This window comes from Oncorhynchus masou, chromosome 18 (genome assembly GCF_036934945.1).
Source record: "Oncorhynchus masou masou isolate Uvic2021 chromosome 18, UVic_Omas_1.1, whole genome shotgun sequence".
Classification (NCBI taxonomy): domain Eukaryota; kingdom Metazoa; phylum Chordata; class Actinopteri; order Salmoniformes; family Salmonidae; genus Oncorhynchus; species Oncorhynchus masou.
The window spans coordinates 63,448,759-63,470,863 of NC_088229.1; the positions used below are offsets into that span (position 1 = coordinate 63,448,759).

General features: G+C 45.7%; 1 long non-coding RNA gene and 1 pseudogene across 2 annotated transcripts; both read left to right on the top strand.

The window, feature by feature from the left end:
• Positions 1 to 1,875: 1,875 nt before the first annotated feature.
• On the top strand, positions 1,876 to 12,928 carry LOC135559406 (HEAT repeat-containing protein 1-like; annotated as a pseudogene).
• A 364-nt stretch (positions 12,929 to 13,292) lies between these two features.
• Positions 13,293 to 21,650, top strand: LOC135505098 (uncharacterized). 2 transcript variants are annotated; one of them, XR_010450216.1, is made up of 3 exons: positions 13,293 to 13,487; positions 17,063 to 17,168; positions 21,386 to 21,650. It is a non-coding gene; the product is annotated as an uncharacterized LOC135505098 (long non-coding RNA). The 2 variants fall into 2 exon arrangements; XR_010450217.1 differs by lacking the exon at positions 21,386 to 21,650 and having other exon boundaries at positions 17,063 to 18,651.
• The last annotated feature ends 455 nt before the right edge of the window (positions 21,651 to 22,105 follow it).

Below are 22,105 nucleotides of genomic sequence, written 5' to 3' on the forward strand. Positions count from 1 at the left end.
ATTTATGAAAATAACTATTGGAAGTTGACAGATTTTATTATTTTTCATTACATGATCAGCATGTCATCAATGGTCCTGTATAACTCCGTTGATAGAGCATGACGCTTGCAACGTCAGGATTATGGGCTCGATACCCGGGACCACCCAAACGTAAAATGTATGCACTTATGACTATGTCCCTGTGGATAAAGGAGTCTGCTAAATGGCATATAATATATTATCAATGATCAATGTGTTTTGATTTCCTGACAGAAACCAGGAGTTCCCTTTGGCCAGAGGAACCCTAATCACTGACTGTTACAAAGACTTGGGCTTCATGGGTTTCGTCTACACCCTGGTCACTAAGTCAATCAAGGTAAACCCAATACACTGCTTTTACGTCTCCATGTTTCCTCAAGTATCAAGCACAGAGCCTCATCTTGACCTGTTAGTCATTTCTGCAGGCATCTTCAGAAAATTCTGGAAACTGCCCAACTTCGAGTGATTTTCTCTTTCCATGCGTCCACCATTTGTACCAGTTTTGGATGCTGTGGAGAAAGTCTGACAATCATATCCAAGCTACTGCCTTATGTTCAGAAAGTTAGATGCAGACTTTTAGCCTCATAAGAAGCCATTCTGTTTTGAAACGTTAACACTTCTTATTGAAGTTAAAAAATGTAACCATAAGAGGTTGTTAACAGGTTAAAACTGTTCAGCTCGTACTGACCCTTTCCTTTGTGTCCTTGACAGACTACAAGGCTTCCACCTACATGAAAGTGTGCCAGCTGGTTGTGAAGGTGGTCAATGAAGTCCCAGCTGGTGGACACCCTGGCCCTGCAGATCAGCAAGTCACGGCAAGGAGGCCCTGCTGCCCAAAGTGGGCCTGGGCTGCCTCATCGTCCTCCTGCAGAACCAAAATCAGGGCACTGTTGGCCCAAAGAATTTCATCACTTTGTCATCTCCGGCCCTATATTGTCAAAAATGTTGTGTTGCTTCATTGGCGTTCTTTGTTGTCTTTGTGCTCTTTAGAACCTCTGGCCAGATGTGTGCTGTGACTTCTTTGGTCCCCACACTCCAGGCCACGGCATCAGGCCCTTACTCTGCTACCTGCTGCCTGGTTCACGCCGTTGTCTCCTCCAGCACTGGTGAGTAGACGGTTGTACGGTATCCAGATGTTCATTCCTTCATACTGTTTTTTGTACCATACCGGGGTATACAGTATTACCAAATGTGCACACAAGGGGAGCTATAAAAAAACTGAGGCAACAGGGATCTTGATCCAAGAGGGGATTGAAAGTCTCTGCTCTAACCAAGAAGATTGATCTTAATCTAGCCACTTAGCTAGCAAGTTAGCAAACCAAATGCATAACCGAAGCCTGCACTGGATATCATTTATTTGACACATTTTAGATTTCTTATAGTTATACTTAACTTATAGTTATAAACAGGGGCGTAGCATGTAGCCCTCGCTAGGCGGAGGTGCCCCCAACCAAAAACATTTAAAATACTTAATTATTTTTACAGTATTAAAAAATAATTCCATTGGTATTTCTAAATACCCCGGTATAAACTCTATATTGCCTAAGCCTAGTGAATATCAGTGCTATACCTGCATCTGACTAACTATAGGATCAGTTCACCCTCCTCAAAGCCATTATGTGTTTCTTACTTTTTCTTACCCTCTGCTGTCTTTTGGCTGCAGATCCTCAGGGACTCGAGACAACTCCTTCCTGCTGAGCCTGAAGCACCCGCTCCCCTCCCTGAGGCACACGGTTGTGAAACAGCTATTGGGAATTGTCACCTCGGGACAGGAGGGCTTTGACCGGGCCTTCCTATAGGAGGCTCTGTTGGAGCGCATGAAAGAGGACGGCCCCGAGGTGGTGGCTGCAACTTTGAAGGCTCTGGAGGTGAGTGGCTGGAACATTAGATTTTCAGGTACGTTCATATTGGAATCTACTAGGATTAAACCTAACTCATCCTATATATCCTCCTCAGCTCTTTCTTGATCCAGAGGTTTTATGTCTACCCACTGCTGCCATGCGTAGACCTCTCAAAGGCTGGGAACTGGTTAGTACTGTTCTCACCTTTTAAAATGTACATCAATCCCCAGGTATCTCCGTATCCATAGTATGATAGTGAATGGGTTCCATGTGTTTCCTCATAGGTGTCCACAGTCGGAGGCAGTGAGGGTTCTGGAGGAACCCAGACTGGTTGAGGGGATCTCTGACCTGAGGGCCCGTGTCATCAGGATCTATTGCCCTTCCTTGTGGTGATCTCGGCCCTGCTGGACTCCCCAGACCTCCAGATGGCCACTTGTGTGGCCCAGTCTCCACCCTCTTATACCAGCACCACCGCACTCAGGGCTGGGCCCATGGTAAACACATAAGACCATGGAGTTTTACAATAAAGGTAATTTGTTTTGTCTTTGATAACACTTGGAAATGGCTTACTGAGAATGCTATGGAGGATACTTTTGTAAACAGAGGGATCAGGTATACTCGAAACTCGCTGCCACTAATATAAAGTTCTGCTTGTTAGGATTATTGACTTCCAGACATTAAGGTTGTCTGTGTACTAACTACATCCTATATCTGCTCTCAGCACTCAAGGACGTGATGGAGAGGATTTCTCAGCCAACCAGCATCTCAACACTGACCAAGAACATGTCTAACATGGACCCCTTCTCCAAACGCAATGCTATGAGTGATTAGTAAACATTGTTGGCGTATCCAAAGTACCATTTGAAACAAACCTGCCTTGCTTTCTTGAAACTAATATGATGATTTTTGGATCTCTCCGTGACCTAGCTCAGGTAATATCCCTTTTTGCAGCTCGAAATTTGGATTAACATGCTGGTTTCAAGAGGAAATTGTCATAAGTAACACAACTCACCCGTGACCTCATTTGCATGTCTTCTAGCTGGTTGAAGCTGGCTGGTGTGGTAGTGGCCCAGCGGGGCAGCCTGTGGGAGAGGGCAGGTATTCATGGTGCCGAGCCAGACCTTACTGCAGGGCCTGGGGGACGTGAGTGAGACCCAGCACCTCCACACCGCCCGGTGTGTCTACTCCCTGCTGGAGCCTTCAATGCTGGAACTTACCCAGAAAGACATGCCTCAGGTGAGTGGGGGTGGCAGTTTGTACAACTACATAAATCAGAGGTTTCCTTTTGGGATATTTACGTTACATCTTTCTACGATTTTCATCCTCCAATTCCTTAACCCATTCTATGCTTTTCTGTACTGTTGAAATTGGTCTGAAATGGTTTACCATCTTTTCCTCTTGTGTTGCCTGCAGCAGGAGGATATTCATGGAAGAGTACCTGTAGAGGGCAGGGCAGAGAGACAGCGTATGGGGTGCTGCTGGTGTCACTGCTTAGAGGACTCTTATCCAGTCTCAATTGCCACGACGCTTCCTTCAAAAATGTTCCTTTTTCGAAAGCAATTGCTTGCATATTGTTTTTCATCATGTTCAAGTATAGGCCTAGATATCACCAGTTACTTTAGCCACTTGGTCACACACTGAGTAAGAAGGAAGGAGGCTGACAGACGGCTTGCTTCCTGTCTGGATTTCCTGTCAAGTGAGACATGGTGGAACCCAGAGAACCTGGACACCAACACGTGCTGCTACCGCCGACTGCTGTGTCGTGTGTTTGATATCATCGTCCTGGGGGTTTGACCTGCTGGTGGAGAGCAGTAAGATCAATGCCATCCTGCAGACCCAGGCCCTCTGTGGGCAGCGCCCTCCTCAGCGCCCAGCAAGGGAAGACCCTCCCACTGCTGGCATTGGGCTCATCACCAGGTAGCCTTATTGGTGTAATCTATATTTTAACCAGACATGGATCGTTTTATTGTATTCCCTGTATAGAGTTTGGCACAGTCTGAAAATGTCCTGGTGTTTATCAGTGGTCTGGGGTGAGAGAACTGTCTACAGTATTGTGGTACGTTAAGCTTATTGCCTGCTCTGTTTGTGACGGTGTAATAAAACAATCACTGCAGTAGAAGACATGTCAACAAGTGGTTGAAGTATTACTGGTGTATCAGTAACAACGTTGTAAATGTTTCTTCCCTCCATAGTGGTGCTCTCCCTGCTGGCCTGTCTGAGCTCCTCTGTCTGTGAGGTGAGGAGGGCAGGCACAGCCACTCTACAGACCCTGGCCCAGGTGGACAGCTCTCCCTTCACCCCACCATCGACAGGCGGGTGAGGGTGAGACACACACGTGAATACTTAATTTGTATTCTCAATTAAGCATTGTTAGTACAAAGTATCAAAATAAATCCTAAACACACACCTATTTCGTCTTCTATTCACATTAAATGTTATTATAAACACTCTTTCCAAATCGATGTGTTTCTGTAGGCCATGAGGAAGTTCTGTGAGGAGGCTGTAACAGGGACAGGCAAGGCCCAGGACAAGATCTGCTAGTGGGGTTGGAGGAGCTGCTGCTCAGTGGTCAGGTGGCCAGCTGCCCTGCCTACACCTCCAAAACCATACCGAGGGCTCTGCGAGAGGTGAGTGGACAGGGAGTGACAACAGACATTTAAGAAGTCCTTGCTGGAATGTGAAAGATTGAAATAACTCGGAGGGCTCTTTATATGGGAGCTCTCATCTGGGTGTTGGAGGTTTTTGTAAAGCCATATATTTTATATTCCTGTCTCCTTTTCTCCTCATTCTGTGCCGCAGCCGGAGCCTGCTGGAGCAGGCGGGCTGGGGGAAACCCACCATTCTAAAGGACAAAGGCCCTGCTCATGCAGCTGGTCCTGGGGAAGTACAATGAACAGGCAGCCCCCCACCTGATTAAGGACCAGGCCTGCATGGAGCTCTTCATTGAGGCCCTGGGCACGGTGTCTAAACCCTACCCTGATATCCCCTGCTTCCAGATCATCGCCCTATTACAGGTACGCTACTGTAGCAGCATACTCTGTGATGCAATGGCTGTATGCTACTTATTTCCAATATTGTAGGCACAAAAAAATAAAAATAATAAAACGTTCAGAAAATTCTCCAATGACAACCCTCTTTAAAAAAATAAATAATAATAATCTATTTCAAAATGTTTTCTCCCATTTGCTCATACTGAACATGACCCTGTTGTTGTCACATCACCAAGGCATTCTACTCAGCCCTGTGAGATGAGAAGGTCCAGCAGAGACTCCTGGGGGTTTGACCCAGCAGGAGTGCTGTCTGTGCCCAGACCGTTGTCCGTGTCTTCAAACGGGTGAGGAGGAACCTTTGCATAATGCATCTACTCGCACCACACTAGATGCTAATGCTATCCTCTCACTGTAGAGTGCTGTGGACGGCATGCTAGTGGCTAACGAGCTAGAACCGCAGGCGCAAGATGCTGCAGAGGGGAGGAACATCTACTCTAACTGAGCCTACAATAAGACTTAGCTAGATGCAATCACCTCAATGGTTGCAATGCAATTTGACTTGAGTCACTGTGTTTCTATGCCTTTTTACTTAGGAAGGCCAGGACACTTCTCAGGCAGTGCCAGAAGAGGGCGCTGTGTCCTGGGAGAGGGTGACTCATCCTAGAGCTGCTGCAGCACAAGAAGAAGTTGCAGAGGCCTCAGATGCTAGTTCCCGCTCTCTTCAGCCTCCTCTCGTAGGTACAACCAGCAACGCTGTCTCTCAGTGCCTTGGCCTTAGCTAGGCCAGCCATGTGTCCAGTTACCTACACTGGCATACTATTTAGAATACTACAATGGATGTTGGGACATAGACCAAGTGATGCTCCTCTCTGGCCACTCAGGTGCCTGGAGACGTCAACCGTGGAGCAAGACAACCTAGAGTACGCCAAGCATGTAGGCCATGTCTGTTCAACGTCTACCAGAAGTTCTCCCCCGACGGAGGACCCATCAGCAAAGGTGAGGAGACGGAGAGACCCTGCTTTAGCCCAGGTGCACCCCCGAGGCTTTTAGGGGGGGTGTGTATGTGACTATGTTTGTCCTCCACACACAGATGTGCTGGATGAGTTCAACGTGGAGCATTTCTCAGCCATCACGGAACCATTTCTCAGCTATTAGATAGCTTTTTTCAGTCGAAAGTGTGCTCCCAATGACCTCTTGACTCCGCCCCATCCTTTTCCAGGAGAAAGTCCTGCACTTAAGGCAATCACGTTCATGGGCACCAACATCACGTGTCTGGACGACGCCTAAAGCTTTCAGGTCATCAACAACACCACTAGGTCAACCAACTAGCGGTTGGTGACGTTGGATAGCTACGACCTGTCCCATTGTCTCACTTCCACTCATCATCTAATAAGCTATGGATGTTAATTATATGGAGGTTTGGTTAGCATGATACAGTGCATTCGGAAAATATTCAGACCCCTTGACTTTTTCCGGCATTTTTTTAACGTTACAGCCTTATTCTAAAATGTATTTTAATAAAATGTTCTCATCAATCGACACACAATACCCCATAATGACAAAGCGAAACAGGTTTTTAGACATTTTTTTTCTAATTTATAAAAAATAAAACCTTATTTACCTTAGTATTCAGACCCTTTTGCTATGAGACTTGAGCTCAGGTACATCCTGTTTCCATTGGTCATCCTTAAAATGTTTCTACAACTTGATTGGAGTCCTCCTGATTTGGAAAGGCACGCACCTGTCTATATAAGGTCCCACAGTTGACAGTGCATGTCAGAGCAAAAACCAAGACATGAGGTCGAAGGAATTGTCCGTAGATCATATATCTCAGACTGGCCAATAAAAATAAAAGATTAAGATGGGCAAAAGAACAGACACTGGACAGAGGTACTCTGCCTAGAAAGCCAGCATCCCGGAGTCTCCTCTTCACTGTTGACGTTGAGACTGGTGTTTTGCGGGTACTACTTTAATGACGCTGCCAGTTGAGGACTTGTGAGGTGTCTGTTTCTCAAACTAGACACTCTAGTGTACTTGTCCTCTTGCTCAGTTGTGCACTGGTGCCTCCCAATCCTCTTTCTATTCTGGTTTGAGCCAGTTTGCGCTGTTCTGTGAAGGGAGAAGTACACCGCGTTGTACGAGATCTTCAGTTTCTTGGCAATTTCTCGCATGGAATAGCCTTCATTTCTCAGAATAAGAATAGACTGACGAGTTTCAGAAGAAAGTTCTTTGTTTCTGGCCATTTTGAGCCTGTAATCGAACCCACAAACGTGGATGCTCCAGATACTCAACTCATCTAAAGAAGGCCAGTTTTATTGCTTCTTTAAAGTTTTCAGCTGTGCTAACATAATTGCAAAAGGATTTTTTTAATGATCAATTACCCTTTTTAAAATGATGAACTTGTATTAGCTAACACAACGTGTCATTGGAACACAGGTGTGATGGTTGCTGATAATGGGCCTCTGTACACCTATGTAGATATTCAATTAAAAATCAGCCTTTTCCAGCTCCAATAGTCATTTACAACATTAACAATGTCTACACTGTATTTCTGATGTTATTTTAATGGACAAAAAAATTGCTTTAAAAAAAAAACAAGGACATTTCTAAGTGACCCCAAACATTTGAACGTGTATGTGTGTATATATGAAGGCGGTGGTCAGCACTCTGAAGGCCCTCGCTATCCCACAACTACCCAGGTACACAGACTACATTTCTGTGTTTACAGTAGATACAGGCAGCACAGTTCAGACCAGTGCATTTGGCAGTTCAATTACTCATATTTCCTATTTTCCTACAAACACTTGTATTGACACACAATACACCGTAGGTATACTGGTCACTGTTGATGACCGTAGTCTCTTTCCCCTCCTCCTGTTTTGTCAGGCTGATGCCGGCAGTGCTGCAGACTCTAGACATCACCTCTTTCCTCTCTGCTAATGAGATCTACATGCTGAGTGCCGTCACAGCCCTGCAACACGTCACTGAGACCCTGCCTCACTTCATCACCCGGGACAATAGGACACCGCTACAGGTAACGTCTACTATCCCAGAACACAAACATCCTTCTGTTTTTGTTTTTTTACATAATACATCTAATGGAACGTGTTATACTGAAATTATGTGCCGGTGTAACAGCGTAATGTGACTTGACTGAGGCGGCTGGCAGAGAAGGCCGCCACCACCACCCCACAGCTGGCCGTGTGACTGGCCTCCCTCAGGACCACCGTGGCCACCAAGGTTCCCTCCCAGGATCCTGCTGTCAACCCTCGAAAAAGTACTAGAATAAGATGGACTCCAAACAGGTATGTGGTGCCTAACCTACAGTAGCCTGTGTGATATGTTATCCATTATGTATTTACTCCATCCTTACATGTTCACACTGTGTGGTCATGTACGGTATTGATTTGGTACAATTATGAGTGTTTCATTTTCACACAGCCAGCTTGATCCCCTGATGGGCATCTTGAAAGAGCACATTGGTCACATGGGGAAGGATCAGCTGACCTCCCACCAATCAGAGCTCACGTACTTCCTGATTTCTTTGGACTTCCGGGCCCAACACTGCCAGGTCTGGTTCTGTCCCATGAATTGATGACCGTTTGTACGAAAGACATCGCTTTGTTTTGACTACTGTTTGTTTTGCAGGGTGATCTGGAGAAGACTAAGGAGATGGAGCGCGATCTGATTGACTGTCTCCTGGCCTTTGTCATGAAGCTGTCTGAGGTCTCCTTCAGGCCACTGTTCTTCAAAGTAAGAGTCCTTATGATCCCAACTATCTTAGATGTTATGTATGCTGTTTTTTTTTTCTTTGACTGTAAGCTGATTCCCAACAGCCGTAGCTCACAGTGTAACTGCAACTTTCATCTGCTAGAGACATTTTTTTTTAAACTTCCAATGCAGGTCTTTGATTGGGGCATGACTGAGAACGCAGCCAAGGACCACCTGCTGACCCTCTACCGCCTGTCGGACAGCATCGCAGACTGGCTCTAGTCCCTAGGGGCTCTCCATCCTGTTCGCTGGTCACCTGGTCAAGCCCTTCTCTGACTTGCTCCGCCAGACCAACATCACTAAGACAGGTGGGTCTCTGCTCTCTCTCCTGTGTGGTTACACACTCTGTTAATCTAAGAGCTCTAAAAAGGGTCTGGATTAGTTTGGCTTTGCTGTAAAACAAGACATGCTTGATGGGGATTTTCCAGGTTCACTGCTGGTTCTTAATAACAAATGTGAAGGATAAACGCAAGGCAATGTTTTTTTGCTCATTTTGTCTTATCATTTTCTTTTTTTAATTATTTCACCTTTATTTAACCAGGTAGGCTAGTTGAACAAGTTCTCATTTACAACTGCGACCTGGCCAAGATAAAGCAAAGCAGTGTGACACAGACAACAACACAGTTACACATGGAATAAACAATAAACAAGCCAATAACACAATAAACGGGTCAATGACACAGTAGAAAAAAATAAAGTCTATATACAGTGTGTGCAAAAGGCATGAGAAGTTAGGCAATAAATAGGCCATAGGAGTGAAGAATTACAATTTAGAAGAATAACACTGGAGTGATAAATGAGCAGATGATGATGTGCAAGTTGAGATACCGGTGTGCCAAAGAGCAGAAAAGTAAATAAAAACAGTATGGGGATGAGGTAGGTAGATTGGGTGGGCTATTGACAGATGGACTATGTACAGCTGCAGCGATCGGTTAGCTGATGTTTAAAGTTGGTGAGGGAAATATAAGTCTCCAACTTCAGCGATTTTTGCAATTCGTTCCAGTCACTGGCAGCAGAGAACTGGAAGGAAAGGGGCCAAATGAGGTGTTGGTTTTGGGGATGATCAGTGAGATATACCTGTGTGCTACGGGTGGGTGTGGTTATCGTGACCAGTGAACTGAGATAAGGCGGAGCTTTACCTAGCATAGACTTATAGATGACCTAGAGCCAGTGGGTCTGGAGACGAATATGTAGCGAGGGCCAGCCGACTGGTGCATACAGGTTGTAGTGGTGGGTGGTATAAGGTGATTTGGTAACAAAACGGATGGCACTGTGATAGACTGTATCCAGTTTGCTGAGCAGAGTATTGGAAGCTATTTTGTAGATGACATCGCAGAAGTTGAGGATTGGTAGGATAGTCAGTTTTACTAGGGGAAGTTTGGCAGCGTGAGTGAAGTAGGTTTTGTTGTGAAATAGAAAGCCGATTCTAGATTTGATTTTGGATTGGAGATGTTTAATATGAGTCTGGAAGGAGAGTTTACAGTCAAGCCAGACACCTCGGTATTTATAGATGTCCACATATTCTAGGTCAGAACCGTCCAGGGTGGTGATGCTAGTTGGGCGGGCAGGTGCGGGAAGCGAACGGTTGAAAAGCATGCATTTGGTTTTACTAGCGCTTAAGAGCAGTTGGAGGCCACGGAAGGAGTGTTGTATGGCATTGAAGCTCGTTTGGAGGTTAGATAGCACAGTGTCCAAGGAAGGACCAGAAGTATACAGAATGGTGTCGTCTGCGTAGAGGGGGATCGGGGAATCACCCGCAGCAAGCACAACATCATTGACATATACAGAGAAAAGAGTCGGCCCGAGAATTGAACCCTGTGGTACCCCCATAGACTGCCAGAGGTCCGGACAACAGGCCCTCCGATTTGACACACTGAACTCTGTCTGCAAAGTAGTTGGTGAAACCAGGCGAAGCAGTCATTAGAGAAACCAAGGCTATTGAGTCTGCCGATAAGAATACAGTGATTGACAGAGTCGAAAGCCTTGGCCAGGTCGATGAAGACGGCTGCACAGTACTGTCTTTTATCGATGGCGGTTATGATATCGTTCAGTACCTTGAGCGTGGCTGAGGTGCACCCGTGACCGGCTCGGAAACCGGATTGCACAGCGGAGATGGTACGGTGGGATTCGAAATGGTCAGTGATCTGTATATTAACTTGGCTTTTGAAGACTTTAGAGAGGCAGGGCAGGATAGATATAGGTCTATAGCAGTTTGGGTCTAGTGTCACCCCCTTTGAAGAGGGGGATGACCGTGGAAGCTTTCCAATCTTTAGGGATCTTGGACAATTCGAAAGAGGTTGAACAGGCTGGTAATAGGGTTGCAACAATGGCGGTGGATAGTTTTAGAAAGAGAGGGTCCAGATTGTCTGATTTGTACGGGTCCAGGTTTTGCAGCTCTTTCAGAACATCTGCTATCTGGATTTGGGTGAAGGAGAAGCTGGTGCGGCTCGGGCGAGTAGCTGCGGGGGGGGGGCGGAGCGGAGCTGTTGGCCGGGGTTTGAGTAGCCAGGAGAAAAGCATGGCCAGCCGTAGAGAAATGCTTATTGAAATGTTTGATTATCATGGATTTATCGGTGGTGACCGTGTTACCTAGCCTCAGTGCAGTGGGCAGCTGGGAGGAGGTGCTCTTCTTCTCCATGGACTTTAGCGTCCCAATAAGTTTTGGAGTTAGAGCTACAGGATGCAAATTTCTGCTTGAAAAAGCTAGCCTTTGTGTGTATTGGTTCCTGACTTCCCTGAACAGTTGCATATCATGGAGACTATTCGATGCTATTGCAGTCCGCCACAGGATGTTTTTGTGCTGGTCATGGGCAGTCAGGTCTGGAGTGAACCAAGGGCTATATTTGTTCTTAGTTCTGTATTTTTTGAAGATGGTGAGGAAATTACTTTTAAAGAACGACCAAGCATCCTCTACTGACAGGATGAGGTCAATATCCTTCCAGGATACCCGGGCCATGTCAATTAGAAAGGCCTGCGCGCAGAAGTGTTTTAGGGTGCGTTTGACAGTGATGATGGGTGGTCGTTTGACCGTGGATACAGGCAATGAGGCAGTGATCACTGAGATCCTGATTGAAAACAGCAGAGGTGTATTTGGAGGGCAAGTTGGTCAGGATAATATCAATGAGGGTGCCCATATTTAGGGTTGTACCTGGTGGGTTCCTTGATGATTTGTGTGAGATTGAGGGCATCTAGCTTAGATTGTAGGACTGTCGGGGTGTTAAGCATATCCCAGTTTAGGTCACCTAACAGAATGAACTCTGAAGCTAGATGGGGGGCAATCAATTCACATATGGTGTCCAGGGCACAGCTGGGAGCTGAGGGGCGTCGGTAGCAGGCTGCAACAGTGAGAGACTTATTTCTGGAGAGATTCATTTTTCAAATGAGAAATTCGAACTGTTTGGGTATAGACCTGGAAAGTATGACAGAACTTTGCAGGTAATCTCTGCAGTAGATTTGAACTCCTCCCCCTTTGGCAGTTCTACCGTGACAGAAAATGTTGTAGTTGGGTATGGAAATCTCTGAATTTTTGCTGGCCTTCCTAAGCCGGGATTCAGACACGGCAAGGACATCAGGGTTGGCGGAGTGTGCTAAAGCAGTGAGTAAAACAAACTTAGGGAGAAGGCTTCTGATGTTAACATGCATGAAACCAAGGCTTTTTCGATCACAGAAGTCAACAAATGAGGGTGCCTGGGGACACGCTGGGCCTGAGTTTACCTTCATCATGCATTCCTTCCCTTGTTCAGACGAAGCCTTCTTTGACACAGAGGACAACATTGAGAAGAGCTGCCCGCTGCTGGAGTACATACTGGACTGCCTCCATAAGATCTGCCTGTACGACACAAAGCGCTTCGTCAGCTCGGAGAGAGCCAATGCCCTGATGACCCCTCTGGTCGATAAGGTCAGCCTCACTTCTCCCTCACATTACTTTAATAAAGGACTCATCCACAAAAATGGCCACCATTACAATTGAGGGACTTCCTAATATGGATGCCTTACACAAGTCCCAATGCTCTAATCTGTTCTTGTGATCCCCTATTACCCCCGTATAGTTAAACACCCTAGGTGGAGAAGAGGTTTACCATACCAGAGTCACTAAGCACCTGGTGCTGTGCGTGGGCCACTTCTGCTTTGCAGAAGTGGCCCACAGGAAGCGGCGCAGGTCCTAATCCAGGCACTTGTCATCTCCCGTCTGGATTACTGCAACTCGCTGTTGGCTGGGCTCCCTGCCTGTGCCATTAAACCCCTACAACTCATCCAGAACGCCGCAGCCCGTCTGGTGTTCAACCTTCCCAAGTTCTCTCACGTCACCCCGCTCCTCCGCTCTCTCCACTGGCTTCCAGTTGAAGCTCGCATCCGCTACAAGACCATGGTGCTTGCCTACGGAGCTGTGAGGGGAACGGCACCGCAGTAAGGCTCTGATCAGGCCCTACACCCAAACAAGGGCACTGCGTTCATCCACCTTGGCCTGCTCGCCTCCCTACCACTGAGGAAGTACAGTTCCCGCTCAGCCCAGTCAAAACTGTTCGCTGCTCTGGCCCCCCAATGGTGGAACAAACTCCCTCACGACGCCAGGACAGCGGAGTCAATCACCACCTTCCAGAGACACCTGAAACCCCACCTCTTCAAGGAATACCTAGGATCTAAAGCAATCCTTCTCACCCCCCCCCTTAAATGATTTAGATGCACTATTGTAAAGTGGCTGTTCCACTGATGTCAGAAGGTGAATTCACCAATTTGTAAGTCGCTCTGGATAAGAGCGTCTGCTAAATGACTTAAATGTAAATGTAATGTAAATGTAGTAGACGACACTCGGTGGTAGACCCTCAACTACAAGATCCTGCTGAAGACACGACACAGCTCGGCCAAGGTGAGATATCTGGGACATGAGAAGGCTTTGAGAATTGCTCTTTGCTATGAAGCTTTAAAAAAAATAATAATAATCATTTGAATTTAAAATAATTGCAGTATGGTTGGTGTAACTTTAATGTGTTTGAGTTAATGTTTAAGTTTATTCTTTGAACTGTATCTAAAGATATTTCTTTAGATTTATTTGCATATGTAATTGTATTGGGTTGTGTTGAATTACGCTTTTTGACTGCAAGTCCCAGAATGCCTTGCGAGAGGAATGAGTGATAACGCACCAATTATGTGCATCTTACCTGCATCTTACCTGCATTGCTCTGTACCAAAACAATTGTTGTTAAATGTAACGTGAACCAGTATTCTTACTACAGTCATTACTGTACGACCAAGAATATGTTTTTCGTGACGTGGATCCTGTGTTCTGCCTTACAAACAGGACAACGGAATGGATCGCATGCAGCGACCCAAAAAAACAACTCAGAAAAAGAGGGAAACGAGGCGGTCTTCTGGTCAGACTACGGCGACGGGCACATCATGCCCCACTTCCTAGCATTCTTCTTGCCAATGTCCAGTCTCTTGACAACAAGGTTGATGAAATCCGAGCAAGGGTAGCATTCCAGAGGGACATCAGAGACTGTAACGTTCTGTGCTTCACGGAAACATGGCTCACTGGAGAGACGCTATCCGAAGCGGTGCAGCCAACGGGTTTCTCCACGCATCGCGCCGACAGAAACAAACACCTTTCTGGTAAGAAGAGGGGTGGGGGTGTATGCCTTATGGCTAACGAGGCATGGTGCGATGAAAGAAACATACAGGAACTCAAATCCTTCTGTTCACCTGATTTAGAATTCCTCACAATCAAATGTAGACCGCATTATCTACCAAGAGAATTCTCTTCGATTATAATCACAGCCGTATATATCCCCCCTAGCAGACACATCGATGGCTCTGAACGAACTTTATTTAACTCTTTGCAAACTGGAAACCATTTATCCGGAGGCTGCATTCACTGTTGCTGGGGATTTTAACAAGGCTAATCTGAAAACAAGACTCCCTAAATTTTATCAGCATATCGATTGCGCAACCAGGGGCGGAAAAACCTTGGATCACTGTTACTCTAACTTCCGCGACGCATATAAGGCCCTGCCCCGCCCCCCTTTCGGAAAAGCTGACCACGACTCCATTTTGCTGATACCTGCCTACAGACAAAAACTAAAAAAAGAAGCTCCCACGCTGAGGTCTGTCCAACGCTGGTCCGACCAAGCTGACTCCACACTCCAAGACTGCTTCCATCACGTGGACTGGGACATGTTTCGTATTGCGTCAAATAACAACATTGACGAATACTACGCTGATTCGGTGTGCGAGTTCATTAGAACGTGCGTTGAAGATGTCGTTCCCATAGCAACGATTAAAACATTCCCTAACCAGAAACCGTGGATTTGCGTGAAACTGAAAGCGCGAACCACTGCTTTCAATCAGGGCAAGGTGTCTGGTAACATGACTGAATACAAACAGTGCAGCTATTCCCTCCGTAAGGCTATCAAACAAGCTAAGCGTCAGTACAGAGACAAAGTAGAATCTGAATTCAACGGCTCAGACACAAGAGGCATGTGGCAGGGTCTACAGTCAATCACGGACTACAGGAAGAAATCCAGCCCAGTCACGGACCAGGATGTCTTGCTCCCAGGCAGACTAAATAACTTTTTTGCCCGCTTTGAGGACAATACAGTGCCACTGACACGGCCTGCAACGGAAACATGCGGTCCCACTCCAATTTGCTTACCGCCCAAATAGGTCCACAGACGATGCAATCTCAACCACACTGCACACTGCCCTAACCCATCTGGACAAGAGGAATACCTATGTGAGAATGCTGTTCATCGACTACAGCTCGGCATTCAACACCATAGTACCCTCCAAGCTCGTCATCAAGCTCGAGACCCTGGGTCTCGACCCCGCCCTGTGCAACTGGGTACTGGACTTCCTGACGGGCCGCCCCCAGGTGTTGAGGGTAGGTAACAACATCTCCTCCCCGCTGATCCTCAACACTGGGGCCCCACAAGGGTGCGTTTTGAGCCCTCTCCTGTACTCCCTGTTCAACCACGACTGCATGGCCACGCACGCCTCCAACTCAATCATCAAGTTTGCGGACGACACAACAGTGGTAGGCTTGATTACCAACAACGATGAGACGGCCTACAGGGAGGAGGTGAGGGCCCTCGGAGTGTGGTGTCAGAAAAATAACCTCACACTCAACGTCAACAAAACTAAGGAGATGATTGTGGACTTCAGGAAACAGCAGAGGGAACATCCCCCTATCCACATCGATGGATCAGTAGTGAAGAGAGTAGCAAGTTTTAAGTTCCTCGGCATACACATCACAGACAAACTGAATTGGTCCACTCACACAGACAGCATCGTGAAGAAGGCGCAGCAGCGCCTCTTCAACCTCAGGAGGCTGAAGAAATTCGGCTTGTCACCAAAAGCACTCACAAACTTCTACAGATGCACAATCGAGAGCATCCTGGCGGGCTGTATCACCGCCTGGTACGGCAACTGCTCCGCCCTCAACCGTAAGGCTCTCCAGAGGGTAGTGAGGTCTGCACAACGCATCACCGGGGGCAAACTACCTGCCCTCCAGGACACCTACACCACCCGATGTTACAGGAAGGCCATAAAGATCATCAAGGACATCAACCACCCGAGCCACTGCCTGTTCACCCCGCTATCATCCAGAAGGCGAGGTCAGTACAGGTGCATCAAAGCTGGGACCGAGAGACTGAAAAACAGCTTCTATCCCAAGGCCATCACTGTTAAACAGCCACCACTAACATTGAGTGGCTGCTGCCAACACACTGACACTGACACAACTCCAGCCACTTTAATAATGGGAATTGATGGGAAATGATGTAAATATATCACTAGCCACTTTAAACAATGCTACCTTATATAATGTTACTTACCCTACATTATTCATCTCATATGCATACGTATATACTGTACTCTATATCATCGACTGCATCCTTATGTAATACATGTATCACTAGCCACTTTAACTATGCCACTTTGTTTACATACTCATCTCATATGTATATACTGTACTCGATACCATCTACTGTATTTTGCCTATGCTGCTCTGTACCATCACTCATTCATATATCCTTATGTACATATTCTTTATCCCCTTACACTGTGTATAAGACAGTAGTTTAGGAATTGTTAGTTAGATTACTTGTTGGTTATTACTGCATTGTCGGAACTAGAAGCACAAGCATTTCGCTACACTCGCATTAACATCTGCTAACCATGTGTATGTGACAAATAAAATTTGATTTGATAAGAAACTTTCGTATCAAACCCGACGTCCCGAGTCATTACTTAGAAGTTAGTTAATCTAAAAATGGTACTTATATGTTACCCAGAAATGATTTGATATTGAGATACAAACATCTGCATTGGACCTTTAAGACCACGATTAGCTGGTGTGTTAGAGCTAGGTCGGCACAAAAACCCACCTGCAGCTCTCCAGGACCAGGAGTGATCATCCAGTGACTTTATTGTCCCCTCCCCCGTCAGGTGCGTTTCTCTACCCTGCTGATGCTGCTGGGGCTGCCTAACTAATCCGAGGGAGGACTACATGGTCCTCCTGCCAGGGACTGCCCCCTTCCTGAACTCATGGAGGGTAGGTTGACTGTGTCATAACTGTTACGACAAATGAGTGAGGAGGTGTGGAGTCAGGCGCAGAGAGCAAAAGATGTGGGAAAAAACACGCTTTAATGTCCAGGAAAAATAACATGAACAAAAGTAGGAAAACAAATGATCAGAAATAATAACGGACAGCGCGAAACCCAAAATACAAACAAAAATACACTCAAACACAGAACAGACGAACGAGCCCGCACGAAACAGAAGCCGGCTGAACAAACTATATATAACCCAACCCTAACAACCAAACAAGAAACAGGTGATACCAATCAGACAAAACCAAAGGAACACAGAACAATGGATCGGTGATAGCTAGTAGACCGGCGACGACGACCGCCGAGCGCCACCCGAACAAGAAGGGGAGTCACCTTCGGTAATATTCGTGACAATAACTTGTACACAACCTGTTTTCTATCTCCGCTGTTGTACTGTTTTGTAATGTTAGCATATTAATACCTGTCTGCCTGTTTGTCCATCTTTTTTTCTGTGCAACATCGTTTCATTCCACTTCAACAGATGTGGAAAACCTCTTCAAATGGGCATATTGTATTATGATCTGTAGCTATAATGTGATAGCAAATGGTTGCCGCACATTTTTTTTATTTTGCTTGTAGCGTAGCTACAAAGGATTGTTGCTCATAATGTGTGGTTTGGCAGAATGCAAACCTCCCTAATGTGCCTCCAAGGTGGGTGAAGAAAGTGGGTAATAGCAGGGTTGGGTAATGGAAGCTACGTAATGATGTGTTTAGGGTAGTTAGTGAAAGCTTTGTTGGTCGATGGCCACCATTTTGTGAGAGAATGGTACTGGAGGAGATGGCTTCCGTTTTAAGGGCTCCTAACCGATTGTGCTATTTGTTGTTTTTCACGTTTGTAACTTATTTTGTACATAATGTTTCTGCCACCATCTCTTATGCCCGAAAAGAGCTTCTGGATATCAGAACAGCGACAACTCACCTCGAACTGGACAAAGATTTTATTTTTTACGAGTCGGACGTGAAGGATTTACTCCAGATACCCGACCAGGCCCAAGTCCCCGTCATTCCTATTGTTGGGTTCTCAGAATATGAAAATATACTTATCTATGTCACTGATGGAGTGCTGAGGTTTAGAGAGCCTACACCAGAATGGTTATAGGAGGAAGGTATATTGTGTGCAATTAAGCTTGGAATGTGTTGAGTGCAGGGAAGCGATTACATGTGGCAGGCATTGATAAGGGGAGAGGGCCATGGATTAGTGATGGAGGGGCATTGAGGTAAGGTCACCTTAAGAGAGAATAAAAGTTTATGGCCCGTATCACTCGTGTCCTGCCTAACAGTAAAGAACGATGTTTGTACAGATGGGTAGGAGGAGATTCAGCCTATGAGGAACGCTTAAATATCAGTGCTTGTGTGTGAAATGTTTTGTCTAATGCAGCTATATTGATCCTCTGGGAATAATAAACTTGGTTTTATCTTTCATAATGTCAGAGTTTTTTACACTGAGAATTTGAACCTAACAGTATGAAGAAAAGACGCCGATATAGGGGATGTAGGTCCAGGTGCCTTGTGAGAATTTGTCGGCGAGTGGGTAACCCGCCTCTCATCCGTCCTATTGGCCAATGTGCAATCATTGGAGAATAAACTGGATGAGCTCCATTCAATACTATCCTACCAACAGGACATTAACTGTAATATCTTATGTTTCACCGAGTCTTGGCTGAACGACGACACGGATAATATACAGTTGGCTGGTTTTTCTGTGCATCGGCAAGACAACAGCTGCCTCCTGTGTCTATTTGCCAATAACAGCTGGTGCACGAAATCAAATATTAAGGAAGTCTCAAGGCTTTGCTCGCCTGAGGTAGAGTATCTCATTATAAGCTGTAGACCACACTGTTTATCTCTATTTTTCTTAACCGTCTATTTACCACCTCAAACCAATGCTGGCACTCAGACTGTGTAAGGCCATAAGCAAACAAGAAAATGCTCATCCAGAGGCAGTGCTCCTAGTGGCCGGGAACTTTAATGCAGGCAAACTCAGTTCTAACCGCATGTCACATGTGCAACCAGAGGGGAAAAAAACTCTAGACCACCTTTACTCCACACACAGAGATGTGTACAAAGCTCTCACTCACCCTCTATTTGGCAAATCTGGCCATTCTATTTTACTGATTCCTGCTTACAAGCAAAAACTAAAGCATGAAGTACCAGTGACTCACTCAATATGAAAGTGGTCAAATGACCAGATTCTAAGCTACAGGACTGTTTTGCTAGCACAAACTGGAATATGATCCGGGACACATCCTGAGGATACCATATGTCACCGGCTTCATCAATAAATGCATCCCCAACCAGAAGCCATGGATTACAGGCAACATCCACACTGAGCTAAAGGGTAGAGCTGCCGCTTTCAAGGACGGAACTCGAACCTGGATGCTTATAAGAAATCCTGCTATGCCCTCAGATGAACCATCAAACAGGCAAAGTGTAAATACAGAACTAAGATTGAATCCTACTACACCGGCTCCTATGCTCGTCGGATGTGGCAGGGCTTGCAAACTATCAGACTACAAAGGGAAGTCCAGCCACGAGCTGCCCAGTGACACAAGCCTACCAGATGAGCGAAATGACTTCTATGCGCGCTTCGAGGCAAGCAACACTGAATCATGCATGAGCGCACCAGCAGTTCTGGACAACTGTGATCACGCTCGCTGTAGCCAATGTGAGTAAGACCTTTTTAAAAAGGTCAACATTGTAAGAATATTTTGAAGATAAATACACAATGCAGAGGGCGAGAGTACTAATGGTCAATAGGGAATTGTCACTGTAAATAGTTGGTCTTCAGTTGAACAGCTGTTTAGAGTCTGTGGAATGTCAGTCCTGTACTCAGAGCTATGTGAGCCACGTTTTCATTGGTCTGTACATTGAGTCTGGAGCAGTATACTTGTTATTTGGCCATTGGCCCAGTTGTACTGCAAGGACTTCTGATTGGTCAACCCCAGGCTAGGGTGGGGGGGGGGGGGGTTAGAAATGTCATCCTGTTCCTTTGTTCTGTGGAGAAAAGCTGAGGACAGGGGAGACTGCACATCTATCTCCCAGCATAACATCTATGATTTGTCATTCTCAAATCTACTTTTCTCTCATTTGCTTTGGGGTTGGTTATTGAATAACATCAACTGCTAACCATTCACTAGGCCGCAGGGCCAGGCGGATTACCAGAACGTGTACATGTTTCAAGCAGAACACCATCGTCCCTGTGCCCAAGAACACCAAGGTAACCTGCCTAAATGACTACCGACCCGTAGCACTCACGTCTGTAGCCATGAAGTGCTTTGAAAGGCTGGTCATGGCTCACATCAACACCATCATCTCAGAAACCCTAGACCCACTCCAATTTGCATACCGCCCCAACAGATCCACAGATGATGCAATCTCTATTGCACTCAACACTGCCCTTTCACCTGGACAAAAGGAACACCTACCTGAGAATGCTGTTCATTGACTACAGCTCAGTGTTCAACACCATAGTGCCCTCAACTCATCACTGAGCTAAGGACCCTGGGACTAAATACCTCCCTGTGTAACTGGATCCTGGACTTCCTGATGGGCCGCCCCCAGGTGGTAAGGGTAGGCAACAACACATCTGCCAAGCTGATCCTCAAGAAATTCCACAAATTACTTTTTATAAGGCACACCTGTTAATTGAAATGCATTCCAGGTGATGACCTCAAAGCTGGTTGAATGCCAAGAGTGTCCAAAGCTGTCATCAAGGCAAAGGTTGGCTACTTTGAAGAATCTCAAATATAAAATAGATTTGGATTCGTTTAACACTTTGTTTCATGGTTACTACTGTGTTATTTCATAGTTTTGATGTCTTCACTATTATTCTACAAAGTAGAAAATAGTAAAAATAAAGAAACCCTTGAGTTTTGACTGGTTGTGTACATATCACCTAGTTGCCTTTACTCCCACACTGACTTGGTACCAGTACTATATATAATATATATATATATCCTTATTTTATTGTTGGTCTTATTTTTAACTTTAGTTTATTTAGTAAATATTTTTAAATGCATTTTTTGCAACATTTTTAACTTGTAAGTAAGCATTTCACAGTAAGGTCTACTACACCTGTTGTATTCGGTGCATGTGACAACATTTTATTTGATCTCCTCCCTGCTTACCGCTCGCTGTATGTGTGTTTTCTGGGTTACAGACGAATGTGAGAAGGTGGAGCATCAAGTCCAGAATATCATCCACGAGATGGAGAACATTTTGGGAGAGCCTCTTCTGAGTTATTTATAATCTGCGTCCCACTCCCCACCTCTTGACCACCAAACAAGGGCCCAGATTGGCCCCTAGCCCACTATGTAGTCCCCCTCCATCAGAAGCCTGAGCCTCAGCCCCTGTCCCCAGTTTAGCCATTATCTGTTTCCCAGAACCATGTATCAATCCTGCCTCAATCATTCATATCGATATCCGGTACAAAGATGTATCACGTGGGAATGAGAATAGGAATATATTGATATTTTTTGTTTTTTCTGTTTTCCCATAACGAAAAGCTTTTTATGGCAACTATTTAACTCATTACATTTTCATACAATCTAACAAAACCAAATGTGTAGGGTTGGATGAGCGCGTTGTGGTTGGAGGAGAACACTTACATTTAGTCAAGGCGAAGATGGGTGACAAAGTCCACCGAGGCGAGTGGACTTTTCGGGTTTGGATGCTGAAATCATTTTGTGAGTGGACATTTGTTAATAATTTTGTGAGTGGACGAACGAACGCGGGTAGCCTACAGGAGCACATTTGTTAATAAGCGATTGTTTGACAATCAGATGAAAACATTGACTGTTTGGGTTTATGCCACATTAAAAAGCATAGGCGGCGTGTCCATAAGGCTAGGATAATCTAAGATTTCCCTAAAGTAAATTGA